Below are 21,314 nucleotides of genomic sequence, written 5' to 3' on the forward strand. Positions count from 1 at the left end.
CCTCCGGGTGGTCAAGGAGTTGAGGGGAGGGCCAGGGCTTGGGCCCAGGTCCAGGGCTCGGGAGCAGTTGTGCTAGATGTCCACTGCGGGTCCCCCGCTGCCTCTGGCCGGTGGCTCCACTGGCAGGTGCTCGAGGGTCAGCCTGGCCTGGGGCGCCCGGTCCTGTAGTCCCTGCTCCTCCCCTCCTCTGTGGAGACTCTGAGCCCTCCCTTGCCCCACCTTTCCTAGGTATGGGAGCAGCAGCAGCAGGACTGGAACATGAAATAAAAATCAGATGAAAACAGGCCTGGGAGGGACGCGTAGAGGCCGCATGGGCACATCCACGCTGCGGCCTCAGCCAGCACCTCGGCCTCCAGCCGGCCCGTCCCAGCGACATCTGACCCAGGTCAGCGACAGCCTTCCTGGGGCATCAGAGGTGCCTTTTTGCTCTGAAGACCTGCAGGGGCTGGCCAAGCCCTGTCTCTGCTCCCTGGCCTCGCTGAGCCCCACCTGAGCAGCCAACCCTGGCTCCGGGCCCAGCCCCTTGTGTTCCCGCTCCCTGAAGAGCGAAACCCCACAGGTTCTAGACGCGTGGAGTTCCCTGGCCTGAGCCCAGGCTGAAGCCATTCTTCGCTTCTTCAGACCATCCCTGCCCCGTTCCCACCCCACCTACAGGCTCACATCTCCTCTCCTGATGTTCTAACCGTAGTTTTAGCTTGCTCTGTCTTTCTCAAAATATCCTGATCGAAAGAATCACTTGGAAGCATGTGTTTAGAATTCAGATTCCTAACCCTCCACCTAGGACCTGCAGAATCAAAGACTCTGGAAGATTAAATAAGTAAATAAAATCTTAAAAAAAAATACATTAAGAGAAAAGGCACCTGGGTGGTTCACTTGGTCAAGCAGCTGACTCTTGATTTCGGCTCAGGTCATGATCTCAGCTGAGGTCCTGGGATCGAACCCCGTGTTGGGCTTCGTGCTCAGCGTGGAGTCTGCTGGAGATTCCCCTTCTCTCTCTGCCTCTCCCCCTCTGCCCCTCACCTTCCCCCCCATACACCCAAGTGCGTGTTTGTGTTCTCACTCTCTCTCCCTCTAAAATAAATAAATAAAATCTTAAAAAAACCAAACAACCAAACAAAAAAACAACAACAAAAAACCTCTGGGAAGGTTGCCTGGGAATCTGCTTTGGACAAATTGCCCCAAGTGATGTTCATGTTTGGACAAGGCTGGGGAACCTAGGCCAAGTCATGTGTTTCTCTTCTCAGGTCCAGCCCCTTATCTCTATCTCTGGGCCTCAGGGTCATCCTCTCAGCTGCAGGGCCGAACTGATCTGCAGATTTGGGTCAGGCTGTCCACACACTGCTCCAGCCAGGGATGTACTGTGAGAGGTGGTGTGGGTGAGCATGGCTGGAGCCCACCATCAGCTTCATGCTGGTCCCATTGGCTCTGTGTGTTCCCTTCTCCACTGTAGTCATTCCTGGGGTCATTTGGGTGCCATTGGGCTGCTGCGCTGTGGGTAGTGCAGTGGTGCCTGTTGGTGGCAGCAGCTTGAGCCCCAGAAGAAATGGATGGGAGCCCTGAGATCACTACCAGGTACTTCACATTTCCTGGTTTCAGGAGCTGGACAGGAGGTGATACACTGGGGTCATAAGCTGCCACCACCGTATGCGTCTACCCTGTGAACACTCTAACGTGCCATCCTGCTGTTGCAGTGTAGAACACCAGGTATTGTGAAGACAGTGGGGTTGGAGCTCAGTAGCTCTGGGTGGCAATCCTGGCTGCTCCTCGCTACTGCTGGGATCTCAGACCACTCAATCTCCTCGTCTGTAAGACATGGATAGCAATTAACTTCACAGGATTGCTATGAAAATTACCCATGTAGAAGGTCCAGCAGACTGCTTTGCCGATGGAGCACTCAATACATTTTCAATACATTTTCTGTGCTCTGTTTTCTCTTTCTGTTCAGATACACCCTGATTGATTAAACCTCTCTTACCTCTCCTTCCTTCTCCTCCTATCAAAGCACTTCTGAAAAAGGTCAATATAAAAAAATCAATTGTATTTCTGTATATTAGCATTAAACAATTGGAACATGATATTTACAAAGACCAATGTCCTTTACAATATTGTTAAAAAAAAACAAAAAAAAAACCCATAAAATACTTAGGAATTTAATGAAAGATGTGAAAAAACTCAATGCTCAGAACACTAAATGTTGCTGAGAGATATGAAAGAAGACACAAATAGGTAGAAAGCTCTCTTATGTTCATGGACTGGGAGATTCAATATGAAGGTGGCAATTCTCCCCAAGTTGATATATAGCTTCCATACAATCCTAATCATAATCCTGCTAGGTCTTCGTTTTTTAAAAATGAAAATTGACAGTTGGATTCTAAAATTTATTTGGAAATCCAAAGCCCAAAACGGGTTAGAGAAAGAAGAAAAAGTTGGGGGGCTTATAGTACCCGACATCGAGGCTTACTATGAAGCTCTGGTTATTAAAGCAGTGTAGTATTTACACAGGAAGTGACAAATAGATCAACGGGAATGGATAGAGTCCAGAGATAGACCCAAGCTTATAGGGACAACTGGTCATTGACAAAGTCATCAAAGGAAAGGACAGCTTTTTTTAAATAAATGGTGCCCGCACAACTGGAAAACCATAGGAGAAGAATGAACGTGATCCTTACCTCACCATACACAAAAATTAATTCAAGATGGATTATAAACAAAAATATGAAAGCAAAAACCACAAAATTTTTAACAGAAAATGTGGGATTTACTCTCTGATCTATGAGCAGGCAAAGATGTCTTTGCTAGAACACAGAAAACATAACCATAAAATAAACAATTGACAAGTTAGACTTCACAAAAACTAAGAACTTCTGTTCATTCATCAAAGCCAGTATCAGAATAGACAAGCCACAGGCTGGGAGAGAATATTTGTGAAACAGATTATCTAACAAAGGACTTGCAGTGAGAATATACAAAGGATCCCCACAACTTAATTTAAAATACCAATTAAAAAATGGGCAAAAGTCTTGCCAAACCCTTCACAAGGGAATACATTCAATTGGGCAATAAATACGTGGAAATTCTGTGCTCAACATGATTACTCATTATGGTTTTAATTTCCTGAACTTCAGTGGATTAAATTGATTAACTTCATGAGATGAAAATCACAATGAGATACCACCTCACCCACTAGAATGGCTAAAATTAAGAAGACCCACAAGTTCAAGTGTTGGCAAACAGAGGCATGCGGCTCCTGAAACTCTCATACGTTGCTGGTGGGTGTATAAGATGGCATAACCACTTGGGAAGAAGGTGGGGCACTTTCTTATGAAGTTAAGCAGATACACTATGACCCAGAAATCCCACTCCTAGACCTTCAGCAAAGGGAAATGAAGATGTACAAGTAAAAGAATGTTCACAGCTGCTTTATTCATGATCGCTAAACACTGGAAGCAACACAAATGTCCATCAGAAAGACAATGGATACACAAAGTCTGGAATATCCTTATAATTGATATTTACACAATAAAAAAGGATTAAACTGGTGATACATGCAATGACACGAATGACCTTTATAGATGAGACACTTAGCAAAAGAAGCCAGTTAGAAAAATACATGCACTTGTGTGGGATTCCATTTACATCAAATTCCAGTGCAGACAACATATCTACACTGATGACACCCGACCTGTGATTGCCTCTGAGTGAGGGCTTGATCAGGAAGGGCCACAGGGAACTCTCTGGAGTGACAGAAAGCTTCTATAAAAAAAAAAAAAAAAAAAAAAGAAAAAGAAAAAAGAAAGCTTCTATATATCTTGGTAGGGGTGTGGCTTATGTGTGGATACGCATTTGTCAAAACTCATCGACTTGTACACTTATTTCATTTGTTCATTTCGTTGTATGTAAATCGTACTCTAAAGAACTACAAACAGGTATTGACGCTACTCGTAGGTTGGCTTCATTCGATGGTATGGGTTAATAATTCTGAAACCACATTCTGTTTACAATAGGCTTGAGCAAACAAGGAAAATATTTCAATGATCATGGGAGCCAAGTGTCTCACTTGCGGACGGAGTGAAAAATATGGGAAGAGGACAGACAAGTAGGATGTTGTTATGTGGAACTGGATTGGAGACATCGATGTGAACCGACAGCTTTCAACACCTTGTCTCTGTTTTTATGTAGACATAGGATATGGATATAGTCACAGACATAGAGGGTGACGTGTGTGTACTCCCAGCTTCTTGAACTATTCTTGCAACTTCTCTGTAAGTTCAAAATTATATCAAAATGAGAAGCAACAAAAAAATAGACATCTTTTGGAAAGCCACCTTGAAGATGTTCAGAGACAAGTTAATGTACCAGACTCCTTGAGAAGGAGCCCCCATCTCCTATTCTCACTTCCTTACTTGGGGCTGGAACCACAGTGGGTAGCCCATCCATCTTGGTGTCCCATAGAGACCCTTCGTCACGTCCTCAGGACTTTCTGATTCTTCTCCCAGCCAGAGGGTGACCTCCGCCAGCTCCCCCTTGTCGTGCTGAACCTCCCATGCTTTCTGTTTCTCATACTGGAGGAATTTCCAGGGACACATGGAGGTCACCTCGGGCCATCCCTCCCTCACCTACAGGTGGCTTCCATTCCAGAGACCAAGTAAACAAGGGTCCTGGTGTCTCCTCCCTCATGCCATCTGAGTGGGTTTCCAGGGCATCACCAAGCCTCCCTAGCTGGGAGGGCCAAAGGAATATTTTGCTTTTCTTGAATTTTCATTTTCGGGTCATTTGGCAGAAGCAGTAGCAGCAGCTGCAGTGGGGTCCTTGGGTTTGAGACCAAGACTTCTAGCCAGGAGGAGGTGGCTTTAGTCTATGGACCTGCTGCTTCCTGCTCACGCCCTCTCCGCTGAGGCGGCTCCTCAGTCTGCCGAGCACCCCCTCTGAAGGTCTCTGCGCGTCCCCGGAGGCCGCAGCGGTGGAGCCGTTCTTGGGCATGGTGGGTTCACGCAGAAATCCACCCAAGTTACAGAATCTTTACAATTGTGGGTGCTGTGAGCTACAAGGGGCCCCAGGCACAGAGGAATGACACTGGGCACCTGATGCCTGAGCCCGCAGTTGTTTGGGCCTTGACAATTTTTGGCTTCCTATCATTTTTGTTTAATTGGGTGTTTTACTGTACAGATTTTGCATTGTTTCATTGGCTTGCTTGGTTCGTCTACACACCCTTTATCTCCATAGAAATGCCGAGGAGCAAAGTGTGCACAAGTGTGCACATGCATGAGTGTGTGCTGTGTGTGTGTGTCAGACCACCAAAGACACCCAGAGAAGAGCAGAGGGAGAAGAGATCAGAGGAGGGACAGTGGGGGTTAGGTGGTGGCAGAGGCTGAAGCTGGCCGTGTAGACAGGAGGGGTGTGTGCACACGTGGGTAGGAGACTCTCGTGTTTTTGTTGGAAGTGGGGGAACACAGGTTTTCAGTGAACCCCAACTGGGAGAGGGGCCTATGCCCCAAGGGTGAAGAGGCCTCTCCTTCCACACATGTGTGTGCACATGTGTGAGGGGTGTGCAGGAGAGAACAGCTGAGGGCCTTGTGAGTGTGTGAAGGTGTGTGCGTGAGAGTGTCAGTGTGCTCCTCTGAGTGCATGTGTGTGATTGTGTGTGAGCATGTCAGAGCCCACGAATATATATGTGCATGTGTGTATGAACACAATGGCATGTGCTTGTGTGAGTATGAGCATGCGTGCATATGGGAGCGTGCTTGTGCAAGCAGGGAGCATGTGCCTGTATCGTGTGTATTCATGGATGAATGTGTGAGTGTGTGCCCGTGAGCGTGAGTGTGTGCCTGTGAGCTGAGTGTGTGAGCGTGAGTGCATGCCTGTGAGTGTACTCCCGTGAGTGTGAGTGTGTGCCCATGAGCGTGTGTGCCCGTGAGCGTGCTCACGTGAGCGTGAGTGTGCTCTCGTGAACGTGTATGCCTGTGAGTGTGAGTGTGCTCCCGTGAGCGTGTGTGCCCGTGAGCATGCTCGCACCGGGGAGGGGTGGAGCTGCAGGAGCCACGGTGGGCTGTCCTCCCGCACCTGTGCTCCACGTCCTCTGGGCCAGAAGGAAACAGGCCCTGGGAGCAGGCCCAGGTGGAGCAAAACCCCACCAGAAATAGTCACGCCAAGAAACCCAGGAGGCCTGGCCCGCTCTCCCCACCTTCCCAGCCCCCTGCCCACCCCCTGGTCCCCACTGACGGGAAATGGAAACAAATGTCTGGAGAGAGGCCAAGAGCAAAGCAAGCTGTCTGGAGGAGGCTGTGGCCTCTGCAGAGGAGAAAAACAGTGGGAGGGGAGGGGGAAGGGGAGAGATGGTGGTGGGGGGAGGGAGCAGGAGATGGGGAAAGGGAGAGGGAGGGACAGGGAGAGGGGAGGGAGAAGGTGCGGGAGGGATGGGGAGGGGGTTGGAGGAGAAGGTAGGGGAAGGGATTGGGGAGGGGGAGGAGAGCACAGGGAAGGAGGAGGTGGAGGAGGGGGGACGAGAAGCAGGTGGGGGAGGGGGAGGAGAGGACAGAGAAGGAAGAGGGGGAGGGGGAGGAGTGGACAGAGAAGGAGGAGGGGAAGGGGGAGGAGTGGACAGAGAAGGAGGAAGGGGTGTGGGGAGGAGGGGGGAGGGGTTGGGGGAGGGGAGGCAGACACCCTGCGGCTGCAATCGCAGGGGAGGGGAGGGGCGGGCAGGCATGAGGTCACAGCGGGCAGCAGAGCCCCCAAGGCCTGGGCCGGGCTTTGCCCCCAGCTGCTCCTGCGCCCCCTGAGGGAGCGACCGCCCTGCCCCACCTGACAGGGTGGAGACGGGTCAGCCGCTGGGCGATGGTGGCCGCGGGCAGGGGTGCAGGTGCCCACGGGTGCGTTGGGCTCAGGCACCTGGCTGCGGGGCTCAGCCGGCGGGTGTGGGACACCCTGTGGGGCAGCGGAGGGAACGCTAGAGCAGCCTGTGTGGGGGCGAGTAGGGGTGGGGGTCCCTGTCTTGCTGCCCAGGAGCCTCCCTGCCGAGGGCCCTGTGGTGCGAATATGCAGGCCCGGCCTGCCCCACCCTGGGGGCCTGGCCCCTCGCTCCTGCTCCTGCTCCGGGCAGAGGCCGCTTGCAGGTGGTGAGTGGCTTGGGACCCGAGGAGCTTCCCCAGCAGGAGCGACTTCCCCAGGACTCCTATGATGCCTGTGCCCCCCACGTTTCCGAGGGAGAGGAGTGGAAACAAGCTGAGTGGGAGAAACCGGGCAGTCCTCCTCTAACTGGGGAACGCACTAAGGGCTTCGCGGGCCTTGGCCTGAGCATGTCCTGCCGAAGGACCGCCATCTGTTTGGGGTGGCTTACGTTTCCCCCCCTCACTTAGCGGGATAGTCAAGCCTGGTCTCTCTGCTAGAAGACACCTCACCTCCTGGGCGCGTCCTCGATGGTGGGGCGCTGGGGAAAGGATGCCAAGCTCCCTGGCCCCAGGCCCGCCGTGGTGGGACAGAGACCAGCCCTGTGGGGACAGGCCCAGGGGCCCCGGCGCCCAGGGAGACCGAGCGTCACGCTGACACCAGGCTTGCTACCTGCTTCATATGCATGCACTCATCTGACCCTATGGCATCAAGTTCTACAAGTGGGGAAACTGAGGCACAGAGAACCTAGGTGCCCCTCAACCCCAAAGTCACGTGGCTAGTGAATCGGCTTTGAGGCAAGCCCGGTTCCTAACCACTGCCCACTAGCGCCCCGAGGGAGCGGACGGGAGCTCCCAGGGAGGGCCAGGGGTGAGCTGTTCTGGAGAAGGTGTGCCCATGTGGCCAGCGGGGCCAGCGTGCCCACCCTTCCGGCAGCCCAGGCGTGTGGGGCTGAGGCTTGGACACGAGGAGGGAGTGTCAGGGCATTCACGCACGTTGGCTGTGTGTCTTGCCGTGCCTCTGAGAGTCTGCTTACCTGCATCTTTATGGCCACGGGACGTTTATGGCCCCCCATAAAAGAGCAGGTGCTGCTGAGCCAGCGGCCGGGCACCGTGCCATGCACTTTGGGTTCTGAAGAACTCATCAATCATTGACTCCGTGGCCTTCCCGGCTGCAGGGGCTGAGGCAAGAGCTGTGGGGGCGCGAGGGGAGGGAGCGAGGTCTAACCAGCTGGTGAAACCGTGGCCGGGCCTCGGTGTCTGGGCCTCACTTTGACGTGTGTGACCCGGAGCCAGGAGCCTCCCTGGCCTCGCAGGGTTGCCGACGGGATCAGATGAGCGGATAGTGTCTCTGTGGGTCCCCTGGAACCTTCTCTCTTGGCGTTGGGTGGTGTTGTCGTTACAAAGGTCAGAATAGGTCCCTGCTGCCGAGGCCCACACAGCCCGGAGTGGCCTGCCACTGCCCCGACAGCAGCGGAGGCTCCCTTGTCCAGCCCCCGATACTCCCCAGTGGCATCGGCAGCCTCAGATACTGAGATTCCTGGTATATTCATCGGGCGAGGAACACGGTGTGGCAGCTACTGCGGAGGGAGCAGCTGTGCGCTGTCCCCAGCCTCCTCGGGCTTGCCCTCTGAGCCTGGCCGGGCGGGCTCCTCTGCGGTGAAGGGCACAGGCTGGCCCCCGGGTGGCACCAAGGCCACCAAGGCCGGGGCGCCCGGACACGGATGTGGGCTGCTGCTCCAGGTGCGGGGGGCACATTTCGAGCCGGCGATGGGGGCCTCTGGGGCACCACGGAGGCCGGCTTTGCTGGCGGGAGCAAACTCATGGGCTAGTGAATCGGCTGGTTGCTGGAACTGCCCGGCCCCTCGATACTCCCCAACTCCCGGGGCTGTGGTAGACACTTGCTGAAATAAAGCCCGGAATACCCAGAGCCCAGGTCCTGACACACACGGGCTCTGGGTGGGACCCGCTAATTCCTCGTGCCACCCGGGGGGACCGCATGGACTGAAATACCCCATATCCCGCTGGCCTGCAAGCCCTCTGCTGCCCCTGCTTGCACACTGTCATGCGTCCCGCTGCCTCAGCAGTGACAGGGAGAGAGTCCTGCGCCCTGGCTCCTAGTCCTCACTGGGAAGGGGCCTGGGGTGACATTCCCCCGTCTCAATTTATTCTCCTGAGAAGCTTCACTTGTCTGCAGGATGCTTTCTCTTTCCTTGTGTCTCATTTCTACGGGGGCCTGGCCTGGGGTTCTTCGTTGAAACGGAGATGTCAGGTGATGGTGGTCAGGCCAGGCGGCCGGATGACTCAGTGGCCTGTGATTTGCATGTCCTCTGGGGCATGTGCAGCCTCCTGAAATCTCAATCCCTCCTGCCGTCATGCAGGCCGGGCCGGCAAAACTAATCAGGTCCAGACTTTGCTGGCGGAAGGGCCACGGGGGCGAGCACTCTGGGTCACGTAAAGGCCCACAATCCTCCCCACGAGGAGGCCTGGAGTTGCTCTTCCCGGGTCCCCCCTGGGCTGGGGAATGGCTGCTGAGCTTGTGGCCTCAGGGCCCTGAGCTGTGGGAGGAGCAGCCCAATCCAGAGAGTTTGTGGCACTTGCCCAGAGGCCCCCTGGGATGCGAAGGTGACAATGACAGGGACGCAAGGGCCCACGCACACCCTCAGAGTGTGCCTCCTGCCTTGGGGAGGCCGGCGGCCCAGGAGGGGATCCTCGGTGAAGGCCACTGCTCTCACCAAGGCCACTGCTGTCCTGCCTGCCTCCCCCCAGGCAAGGAGCTGGCCCGCTCCCACCGGCCGGGTGGCTGTCCTCTGAGGAACCTCTTCTCCTGCTCCAACCCGATTCCCGGAAAGATAAGGGAACGGGGTGGGGCTGGGGGAGCCGCTGACCCAGACAAGGAGGGCAGGTGCTCGAAGCCACTTAGAAGCCCGGCGTCTCTCCTTAACCAAGTCATGGCCCCAAGGGGAGAAGGGTGACGTGCAGTGGACCTGCGTCCAGGCTCCGGAACAGGACCAGCTGTTCAGACTGCAATTACGCAGCCGCTGGACGGTTAAGAGCGACCCAGGGCCTCAGCCTGGCACCAGATGTGAGCAGCTGTGCCCACACCCCCGCGTGCAGGCAGGAGCCGCTCTCCCCCTTTGGGCCCGCGTCCCACAGAGCTTGTGCGACCTTGAGCTCAGTCGCAGCCACAGGTGGATTTCCTCTGCCTCTGCTTGGAACATCCCAGGCACAGCAAGCATCCCCTGCATTATGAAAATAAATATCAGATTTATTTTTTTAAAATGCCGTATCTCTGACTTTGGTTCCCTGGCCTTGTCCCCGTTCACCTAAAGAAGACTCTAAACCCAGCACCTGACACACAGTAGGCACTTCACTGACACCTGTTGAATGTGTCCCAAGAGCCCTTCCCTCCAGCTCCGCCTCCCGAGGAGCGACAGCTGCAGTGACCCACATGAGGACAGAGCCTGTGGCTCATGAACACAGGGTCCCCTCGGAGAAGCACCTGGGGCCGGGCAGGAATTGGTTTGAGCCTCCAGGCGCGGAGGGTGCCCATTCCCACCCAGCAAACACACCGCCCGCCTTAGCAAACAGGGCACAAAACACGCGTTTGTGCAAATGCATGAACAAAAATGCAACAGTGCGAAGCGTGGCCAGAACTTCATCTCTGGAGTCATGGGTTCCGCGGGAGCCTCTGGCCCTGTAGTTCCGAGAGGCTGAACAGTTTTTCCAAGATCCCATAGCTGGTAGAGGCAGACGCCTCATGGACACCCGCTCCCCGGCTCAGAAGGAGGCAAGGACAATCCCGAGCTTGCAGGAGGAGGCGGGGGCGGGAAGGGGGTGCGGGGGGAGGTGGTTTGGCTCATAGTGACAGCGGCACGTATGCCCACCCCGACACATGGGAACCAAAGCAGACCCACATGAAAGGGGAGAGGGGTTCGCAACCCCACACGTCCAGCTCCCGCAGAGCACCTCCCGTGAGCAGGGAGCTGGCTGGACCGTGCCCCCCATCTCAGCCGGACACCCCAGCCCTGTGAACCCAGGAGGAGATCTCATGCTGTTTGTGGGCCTGGGTGACGCCAGGCTCAGGGCACCTGAGAAAGCAGGGCAGGGCCCAGCCCCAGGGGGGCCGACGAGGCAGTGGAGAGGCTGACAAAGATCACAAGGTCCTGGGCACCGGGGCTTACCCTCAAAAGGGCCTCTTGGTGCTGTCGGCCCAGAGGGGACGGGTCCTGAGGCCCAGCAGAGCCCACACTGGGCTGTGCCCCCAGCAGCCCCCAGCTCCCCACCCATCCGAGGCTGGCCTGGCTGTGCAGGGTGCCGGGTGGACGCCACAGCTGTGCACCCCGCTGTCCCCACCCCCCTTGGCTTTAGCCCTTCTAACAGCACACAGCCACCGCCCCCCACCCAGGTCCAGAGAGGGCAGGAGAAATTATCAGCCGGGTGGAGCCTGACCCCGACAGGCAGCGCCCTTCCTGTGAATATCCCCTGATTCTGGGCTTCCAGATGCTCCAGCCCCGCCCGCCGAGCCCCTCCGCCCTCTGTGCTTCTTTCCATCTAGGCCTTCATGCCGTCTCCCCGGCCCTGGGCCAAGATGCACACAGTCGTCTCCAGATCACCTGGTGGGCATCTAAGAAACACCCTTTCCTGCTCCCGCCTCCAGGATGTTCCCTGAGGTTCAGGGTGGGACCTGGAAACGGTGTTTCTAACAGAGTCGGTCCCGGGCGGTCCTGGCTACAGACCAGGAAGAAGCCACCCGCTGGAGAATGCACGCCCCACGCTGGCTTCTCCAGGGAGCACTCTGCTCCGCCCTGGGTCTGGGGTGGGCTCCTGCTGAGCAATGTTTCCTACGAAACCCTCCTTTGGGGGAGATTTGTGATCAAGGTAACAACACCTGAAAGGATACGCGGGGCCTTCGAAGCCGATGACCCTCGTTTAAGATGAATAAATGAGCTCATCGAGGAGCAGCAGAATTCACAGCAGTTTTTGCAGAATGGTTTTTCTAGAACTCGTGTGGGGAGTTCTGCTCCACACCTATCTTTCTTTTTTTTTTAAGATTTTATTTATTTATTCACGAGAGACACACAGAGAGAGGCAGAGACACAGGCAGAGGGAGAAGCAGGCTCCATTCCTGAAAGGAGCCTGACGCAGGATTCGATCCCGGGACCCTGGGGTCACGACCTGAGCCGAAGGCGGCCGCTCACCCCTGAGCCCCCCAGGCGTCCCCCACACCTATTCTTACTTCTCTCTCTTCCATCCACACGAAGGCCTGTCCCTCGCACGCGTCCCTTGGGGCCAAAGGGGAGAAGAGCTGGAGCGTTGGTGGCCCAGCAGCTTGTTTGCAGGTTCCCTGGCAAATCTTCCCGGGGTTCCAGTTGCAATAGCCCAAGTTTCCCAAAAGCTTTTAAGCTGGCGATCAATCTTAACGTGGCAAATGTGAGGTCTTGAGCGGCGGGGAAGAGACCCAGGGAAGGTGGGCCTTCCAGAGCACAGACTGCAGGGATTCCTTCGAGCAACCCAGCAGTCGCCAGCCTGACGTTGGCGAGTGTCCCCCGGGCGTGCAGAGACGAGCAAGGCAGAGCCACCGCCCAGCTCAGGACAGGAGCGAGGGGATGGGCGCCCAGCCCCCTGGAGGAGCCTGTTCAGCCCAGCTGGAGCCGTCTGGCTTCCATCCCAAGTCATCCTCCTCGGGCCCCTTACGAGAGGGCTGGAGCCCCAGCGTGGGGCTGGAGTCTGGAGGGCCCCCTGGGCGCTGGGGGGCTGCACTCACCGTCCGGGGCCCGTCTCCTCCCCATCAAGGGTGCGCTGGGCCGGGGGGAACCAGACAATGGGCTGAGATTGCAGATGTCCGGGAGAGGCCGGCTTTGGGACGAGGCTATTTTTACCGTCAGCTTGTTGCCAAATGACAGTAGAACGTGGGGGCCCCGGGCACCGTCGCTGTGAAGGCCAGGCCGGAGAGCCAGATGGCAGGGTCACCAACCAGGGTTTGAGATGAGAAATCCCGACACAGGGTCCCAAGAATAAAACAAAGTGATGGAAATGATGGTCTGTCACCGTCGGCGAAGTCCTTCCTATCATCCCACCTTTAGGGGTGCCCAGGAGCCGGCCCCATCTGCCAGCGGGAAATGGGAGCCCAGGGGGAGGATGGTCTCTGCCGCTGGGGGCCTGAGCCACCCCGAGGTGGGTCCCCTCTGCAAGCAGAGCTCTGAGCTGATGCGCAGGCATTGGTGATGCCAGCAAAGCAGGGGTGAGCGGGAGGGAAATGCAAACACCTTCCTCTGTCCTTCCCACCCCCCCTTCCTTGCTTTGGGTCTTCCCCTCCCCCTTTCTGTGTCCTGTCTCCTTCTCCCCCAGGGCGTCTGCAGCAGGAGCCCCTGCACCACTAGGCGCTTGGTGGGGGGCCCCCCTCCACCCCTAGAAGCTCATCCCAGATAAACCCCTGCCCCCAGGCCCTGCCTTAGGCTCTACTTTCTGGAACAAACCTTAGCCAAGACAAGAAGAGCTGCTCATTGTGAAAAATGTGGAAAACACTAATCATCAGCACCCAGTGGGCACCCATTATCTCAGCCCAGGGGTACAGTATACACTTCCCATAGGCTCTTCACTCTGAACACACACGACAACATACGGGCAGTATATATGGTTTGACATCTTCATTTAAAAAAGAAATAAAACATTTAGGGGCTCAGTCTGTTAAGCGTCTGCCTTCCCCCAGGTCAGGATCCCGGGGTCCTGGGATCGAGTCCCGAGAAGGGCTCGCTGCTCAGCGGGGACCCTGCTTCTCCATCTTGGGCCGCTCCTCCCCATCCCCTGGCTCATGCTCTCTCTTGCTCTCTGTGTCTCTGTCTCTCAAACACATAAATAAAATCTTAAAAAATAAAAAAACCTACAAAATAAACATTGAGTTGTGAGCGTTCATTAAAAATGTTTTCTGAAGATGTTTTCATTGGCCGTGTACGTCGTAATTTCTTTGACCATTACCCACACTGTCGAAAATTTTGATTCTTTCAACACGTGGTTGGGATGAACAATACTAGAAGAATATCATGATACATGACTTGATCCTTATTTCTGATAATTTCCCAAGAAGAGTTTATTAGAAGTGAAATGAAGCAGGAGGGCGCCTGGGTGGCTCCGTGGTTGAGCCTCTGCCTTCAGCTCAGGGGGTGATCCCGGGGTCCTGGGATCGAGTTCTACGTCGAGATCCCTGCAAGGAGCCTGCTTCTCCCCTGCCTGTGTCTCTGCCTCTCTCCGTGTGTCTTTCAGGAATAAATAAATAAAATCTTAAAAAAAAAAAAAAAGTGAAATGATGGGATCAAAGGCAAAGGGCATTTTAGAATTACTATTAAAAGAGAAAACCTGACTTTCCACAGGACGAGGGGACTTTTGCCTTGTCCAGTTCCTCCCTTTGCATCCTGGAAGCAGACCCGATTGGCCCCCACCTACAAAGACCCTCGTGCAATGGTTGTCGGTGGTGAAATCTTGGTCCTGGCCACAGACCACACCCAGGGGCGGGCCTCACACCTTCACTGCTCTGGTGATGCCCTCAGGTGCTCCCTGCTCCCGCCTTTCCCTTCCAGATGCATCAGAAATGCAGTTCCAGTGGCCCTTGGTCGCCAGCCCCTGACCTACCCCCGCTTGTGGGAGATTGTGATGTTGGTGGTCACCTGCCCAGGGCATTCTTTAGGGCAAGACTCATTGAACTGCTTCTTGCAACTTCTTTTTCTACTGTGGGGGTTCTCTTGACATCATGTGAATTCCCCGAGTGTAATTATAGTCTTACATTCCCAGGGCTGTCATTTTACAGCCATGGATTCCAAGGGTTTATACTCCCAGGGTGGGGGTCAGCAGCGTGAAAGCTTGCTGAGTGCCGTCACTCTCCTTTGGGGGTGGAATGGAGCAAGAACGAGCTCAGGGAAGGTCCAGGCTACGGGGCCAGGTAGTGCCTGGGTCGTTGAGCCCCTGGCCATTTCATAATGTCTCTGGTTAGTTGGTCATCTAGAAGGAAGGCTCACATGCCCTGGGGCAGGAGGCCTGAAGAGTTGCTTCAGGAAGTGTCTGTAACACAGAGGGGTGAATCCTCCAGTAGAGGTCACACAAGGGGGTGGCCTGGGGTGGGCTTTGCCATTATCTTGGCCTCTCCAAAGCTTAGGTGTTGGGTCTTTTCTTTCTGACCACTCTGCTTCTCTGGGTAACAAGGACTTGACTTTTTGTTTTGGAGCTTAAAGGTGTTCTGGGTGATGAAAAAAATGAATACAGGCAGGAATTTTGATGGATGTCAGAAGAGTTAAGCAGTGGGTTATCTCCCTGCTGTAAGGCAATCCTGTGGGCAGTCCTGGCCAAGAACACTGAGAAGGACAGTCGTGTCCCCCTCAGTGGGGGATGAATGGATTCGCCTGCATGAATAGGCCATGGCCCGGGGGCAAAGCAAAGACTGTTGCCTTTCAAACATGCCTGACCTTAGCAACCACTTGGGGAAGTTAAAAAACAAAACAAAACAAAACAAATGCCTGGTTTCCTACCCTAGAAATTCTTATTGTCTGGGAGTCCAGTCCAGGCCTTGAGGGCTTTAAGATCTCCCCAGAAGGTTCTAACCTGGAGTCAAGTTTGGTAAGCATGGGTATAGACTGTCGATCCTCATGATTCACAGATTCCATATTTGTGAACTCGCCTACTTGCTGAAATTCATTGGTGACCTTGAAATCAACATCGAAAGCTCTTTCAAACTCATTCATGAAGATGCGCAGAGCTGCAAACATCTGACTCGCCCCAGGCACACCTTCCCAGTTGAGGCCAGAGGAGCTGACGCTCTGCCTTCTTGCGTTCAGCTCTTCTACTGTAACCAAGTGTCCTTTTCACAGCCTATATAGGCTCACATTTTGCTCATTTTTGTGATTTTTTTGTTGGTGATTTCGCTGATTAAAATGGCCCCCAAGTGGGATCCCTGGGTGGCGCAGCGGTTTAGCGCCTGCCTTTGGCCCAGGGCGCGATCCTGGAGACCCCAGGATCGAATCCCACGTCGGGCTCCCGGTGCATGGAGCCTGCTTCTCCCTCTGCCTATGTCTCTGCCTCTCTCTCTCTCTCTCTCTCTGTGTGTGTGACTATCATAAATAAATAAAAATTAAAAAAATAAAATAAAATGGCCCCCAAGTGCTGGGCTGCAGCATGTATAGTGTAACTGAGCGCTGGAAGATGTGATGTGCCTTCCAGGGCAAATCTGTGGGTTAGAGAAGCGTCGCTCAGGCTGGAGTTAGAGTGTTGATGGCCATGAGTTCAATGTTAATGACTCAGGATATATCAAGCAAGAGGTCTTTAACCAGAAACACACAACATAAGGTTGTGCGTTGACTGGTTGATGAGAATGTGACAACCAGAAGATGGCAGGAAGTAACCCTGTGTCCCCAGGAACAGCGGTTTAGTACCCGCTACTTAGTGTTCCTGGGGACTTTAAAGAACACGGCTATTGTCGATGACAGTGATTGTCCCTTGTCTAGTACCAAGTGAGAACTAAGGGAAATAAATGAAGGGAATGCAAAAAGCATAAGGTAAATTCGTTTGTGAAGTCTGAGATGAACGAGGATTTACTAACCCAGCTATGTATGGCCCAGCCCTTACGCGCTGGCGGATTTCACAAATTCACCCTTCCAGGCTCTCCCTACTCTTCCAGGAGGCATTTTAACATCTCGATGGTCAAAGCCAAGAGAAATGGAGATGCTACCTGAAGTTCACCTTTTGTACTCCCTGTAATCACTTATTCTATTTTAAAAAAATATTTTATTTATTTATTTTGAGAGAGAGAGAGAGAGAGAGAGAGAGAATACACATGAGTGGGGAGATGGGCAGAGGGAGAGAGAGAATCTCAAGCCAACTTCATGCTGAGCCCGGAGCCCATTGCAGGGCTCGATCTCATGACCCTGAGATCATGACCTGAGCTCAAATCAAGAGTTGGATGCTTAACCAACTGAGCCACCCAGGCGCTCCATCACTTATTCTATTTTTTATGTTATATATTTTACAACACGGTAAAGTATGCAGAGCCATACAGATTGCTGAGTTTTTACATAGGTGTACACCTGTGAAATCAGTGGGTTTAGAATGGTTCTCTGATCACGAGCCATGTACCTCATCATACCTGGTGAATGACACTACAAACGACCTCACCTTTCAAGAGAGATTTCACCTCCTATACCCATGTATGATTTCACCTCCTATACCCATGTATGATTCATATCATAAAGCAAAATAAAACATGCACATATATTGGAAAAGGAGGGTTCTTCCCTCACACCTTATGAACAAAATACTATTGATGTTCTTTAATTAGCTGATTCTTTTAAAACTATTACTTACAGATACAAATTTTGAACAAGGTAGTATTTCCCTTATCACCAGGTGAATATTTAGATGGTTACTTTAACCGAAATTGTTTAAAACAGTGCCTTCTGAATAATTTTTGGCTTATATATATTGTGATGCTATTTTGGGGGAGTGAAATATGTGCTGTGTGTTTATTTCTCACAAGATATAGCAAGGTCTGTGAGAGGACTTTGATTCAGGCTTGTGTGTTTTGTATTTATGGCTAGCTTTATTTTTGAGCAACATCACCCACCAAAGCAGTGTGTCATCACAAGTGTGAGAAAAAACTTCAGAGTAGTTTTTGCCATGGGTAGTATACAGTAATTTTTTTTAAAAAAGGTGTATGATTTATGATCTTGCATTATAGGTTTTTTTTGCTGTGCAGGGACCTAGAGAACTGGCCATTTTGTAACTGGAGGAGTTAACTCCAAAGGCAAATAAGCTATTTCCTGCCCCCCAGGGAATGATTTTCTCGCCCTACTCAATGCTCACCAGTCATGGAGTTGTCCTAGTTATGAAGAAACAACTTGAAGGAGTACTCATGCTGACTGTGGAGGGAAGTTGAGCTCATCACCACTTTGACTAATCAAGGATGACGAGTACAAGCTCCTGCCTGTGGGCCCATTCCTCAGAGAAGGTTGGGGCAGGGAGGCTGCCGTGACATGATGAAGGAGGAAAGAGAAATTTGGTTCAAATGAAATATGAGTCTTAAAAGGAGAGGATGTGAATATGGGAGAAAGGGAGAAGGAAATGCAGTGGGAGTATTTGAGCCTAGAAATGAGCGCTTATCACAGAGTTTTGGAAATTCGGCCTTCAGCATACCTGGCCATGGGCCAGAAGCCACAGCCAGTTGCTATGACTGTCAAAATAAGATGGTGCCCTGAAGCTAGGTGAGAAATGGGTTGGCATGTCCCCAACTGCTGTATTAGAGTCCTTGACTTTTTGTCTGGATTTGATTTGAACGTGTGTGTGTGTTTCCATTTTATGGCTTTTCTGGAGATGTGAGAGGAAAGACCGCCCATGGGAAGTTAGTTCTCCCTATACTTGGATTCCCATGACCAGAGGCACCCTGTTCTGCCACTTTTCTTAGGCTTAAGATAGTCCAGACCTTCTCTCCTTCCAAATCATAAGACACAAAGGGAAAGCAATCTTTCTAAAGAAGAATAGATTCTCATGGCATTGTCTTCCTTGCTCCTCTACTTCTCGGAGGGCCTGAGAAGAGAGGAGCAGATGTGGGAAGGTATCTGAGGGATCTGGAGTTCTGCTGAGCACAGAGGTCCGGGGATGAGCAGATAGCGTGTCCTAATGGAGCGCTGATAAGCTAGGGGAAGAAGGGATTTTTCTCGATCCTGAAGGATCATCACCACTGAACAGCTACAGTCTGCTGCTGCCTTAACCAATAGCAACATTAGCAACAGAATCTCCCAGACCAAGTGAGAAAGTACTGGGGCTCCTATTGGATACCGGAACCAGCAACTCATGATCTCACAGAGGGTCCATTGGTCCTTGAGGGAAAACTCTGAGAAGACTAAACACTGGCCAGGGTAGGGGTGGGGGCCCTCCAAGGGCTCTTGCACTGTGGTAGAGGTGGGGGCCCCTTCAACGGATCTTGCACTGTGGTAAGGGTGGGGATCCCTTCAACAGATCTTGCATTGTGTTAGGGGTGGCAAGGGCTCTTGCACTCTGTTAGGGTTGGGGGCCTTCCATGGATCTTGCACTGTGGTAGGGGTGGGGGCCCCCCAAGGGATCTTGTACTGTGTTAGGGGTGAGGTCCCTCCAAGGGCTCTTGCACACTGGTGGGGGGGGGGCCCAGAGTGATCTTGCACTGCTTCACCTTTCCTTCTGTGCTGCTGATTTGTCTGCAGATGTCCAGCTTCCTTTATCACCGGGGGCTGGTTTGAATCCCTGTAAGCCCACCAGCCTCATTCTTATATCTTCTCTAGCAGCTTGACTAGCCCCCGAGATGCAGGGGCACTGGCCAACACCTCTCCTTCCACTCCCATCCCCTGGTACATCAACAAGCCTCTGAAGGGCAGGAAGAGAGCATGGGGAGATGGTGGGAAGAGTCTGAGCCTCTGCCTCTCACCTCCCATTTGTCTCATCCCACCTGCTTCCAGAAGCCTGTCTGAACAGCTGACTCCACCCTGAGTCACACCTTCTCAGACAGAGGCACCCCATTCTGTGGCTTTGTCCCCAAAGACTCCTTAAGCCTCTCTAACATGCGTTGAGGAAATTCAGAACCTAGTCATCCTGAATTGGTCTTCTTTTGGAGCAGAACAGAAAGTGTATTTGTGGATGATGGGTGTGGACGTGGGTGTGGGGGCACACATCTGTCATAGTACTTCCTGCAGAAATTTCCAAATGTTCTGACAAATTAGGGTGACCTCTCAGACTCCCCTGGGCCTCTGATGCCTGGCTAGTGCCTCCAAAAGCCTCTGGAGCAGGTGCTTCAAAAAGACAAAGAGACCGGAGGCTCATTTACATCCAGAGATCATTCTAGAAACCTTCCAGTCCAAACTATCACCCAAGGCAAAGAAAGAAGGAAACCTGCCATTTTGGCCTCCACTACAGGGCCATGACCCTGCTCAGTGCTTTTATGTGCTGTTCCATTAAAGGCAACAATTCCGTCAGGGAGGCGTGGCAGGAGCAACACCAAGGGTTTTCCAAAACATTTCATTTTCCACATTTCCTGCTCCACCTGCCCCGGTTTCTAGATGCCCCGGGGCCATTGGATGGATGCCACTTCCACCCTGGCCTATCCGTCCCGAGCAACCCTCCGTGCTCCCTCCCCTCACCTGTTGGGTGACCGAGTGCAGATCCTGGAGAGGGCGGCGAGGCTGCAGCACTGGGCAGAGCCCCGCGTGGGAGACCCGTGGACCCTGGGCTTGGAGCAGTGCAGGGTGGGAGAGCCGCAGTACACCTGGCTTTGCGTGAGAAGCGCCATAGTGACCGCAGCTTGGGCCTGTTTGTTGTAGCAGCTGGACTCACTCTTAACGCAGCGGGTGTTGCACACACTTTACATCGGACGCAAATGGTGGGAGACAGCGCTTCAACTCAGACTCAAGTCGCCCACCTTCAAAGCCCACCCCTTGGGAACTCTGGGCTACTGCCTTCCGCGCTCACTTCCCTGAGATTTCAGCATCTTACGGGGCAGTGGGGGGGAGATGCCCTTATGCAGTGAGTGTCTGCAGTCCCACTCTCCTTGGGGTCCAGCCTTTGTCTGCGGGCTCAGCCTTGGAAGTCGGGGCTGCAAGGTGGCAAGGACAGCCACTCTCCGCTGCTGAGTTGGGGTGTTAACTCTTCAACGCAACCTCATTCCTTCACAAAATATTCCAGATGGGGAGGAAGCCGGAGGGTGGTTTGGAGGATACGCATCTCTGAGGAGGAGAGACATGGGGAGAGCAGAGGGCATCAAGGTTGTAAAGAAATGACAGTAAGGATCATTGAGAAGCCTTTTCGGGGCTGGCACTCGCAACTGGGCATGTGGTCTACACCGCGCAAGCATCCGCCCTCTGCGTCCGCGTATTCACTGGGCGCCAGGCATTGTGCCCCGGAACACAGTGGCGGATTAAACAGTTCTGGCCTCCCAAGTTTAGTTTGGGGGACCATGCAGGCTGCCGTAGTAGAACACCACAGACTGGGGTGCTTATCAACCCCAGACATTTATTTCTGGAACATTCCGGAGGCTGGAGGTCCATGATCAAGGCTCCAGAAGATTCAGTGTCCAGTGAGATCCTGCTTCCTGGTTCGCAGACGGGGTCTGCTTGCTGTGTCCTCACGTGGACGAAGGGGCGGGGGGGCTCTCTGGAGGCGCTTTTATAAGGACACGACTCCATTCATGAGGGTGCCACTTTGCGAGCTAATCACTTCCCAGACACGCCGCCACTTACCATCACCTTAAGGGCGAGGTTTCCACGTAAGGGTTTGGGGGGCACACATGCATCCATAGCGGCAGGAGGTAAACCAGCAGCCGGAACCCGGTGTGGTGGATGCTGTGCCTCTGAGGAGGGGCGGTGAGAGCCCCGAGCCTCGGGGAGGCCCGGAGAGCCAATGGGGGATCGGGGTGGGGGGCACAGAGGG

The 21,314-nt window shown here is 53.5% G+C and overlaps 1 long non-coding RNA gene across 1 annotated transcript; it reads left to right on the forward strand.

Moving 5' to 3' along the window:
* The first annotated feature begins 18,522 nt into the window (after nucleotides 1–18,522).
* LOC112658961 (uncharacterized) lies at nucleotides 18,523–19,474 on the forward strand. Its single transcript, XR_003136060.3, has 2 exons — nucleotides 18,523–18,853; nucleotides 19,178–19,474. It is a non-coding gene; the product is annotated as an uncharacterized LOC112658961 (long non-coding RNA).
* The last annotated feature ends 1,840 nt before the right edge of the window (nucleotides 19,475–21,314 follow it).

Source organism: Canis lupus, chromosome 2 (assembly GCF_003254725.2).
Source record: "Canis lupus dingo isolate Sandy chromosome 2, ASM325472v2, whole genome shotgun sequence".
Lineage (NCBI taxonomy): Eukaryota > Metazoa > Chordata > Mammalia > Carnivora > Canidae > Canis > Canis lupus.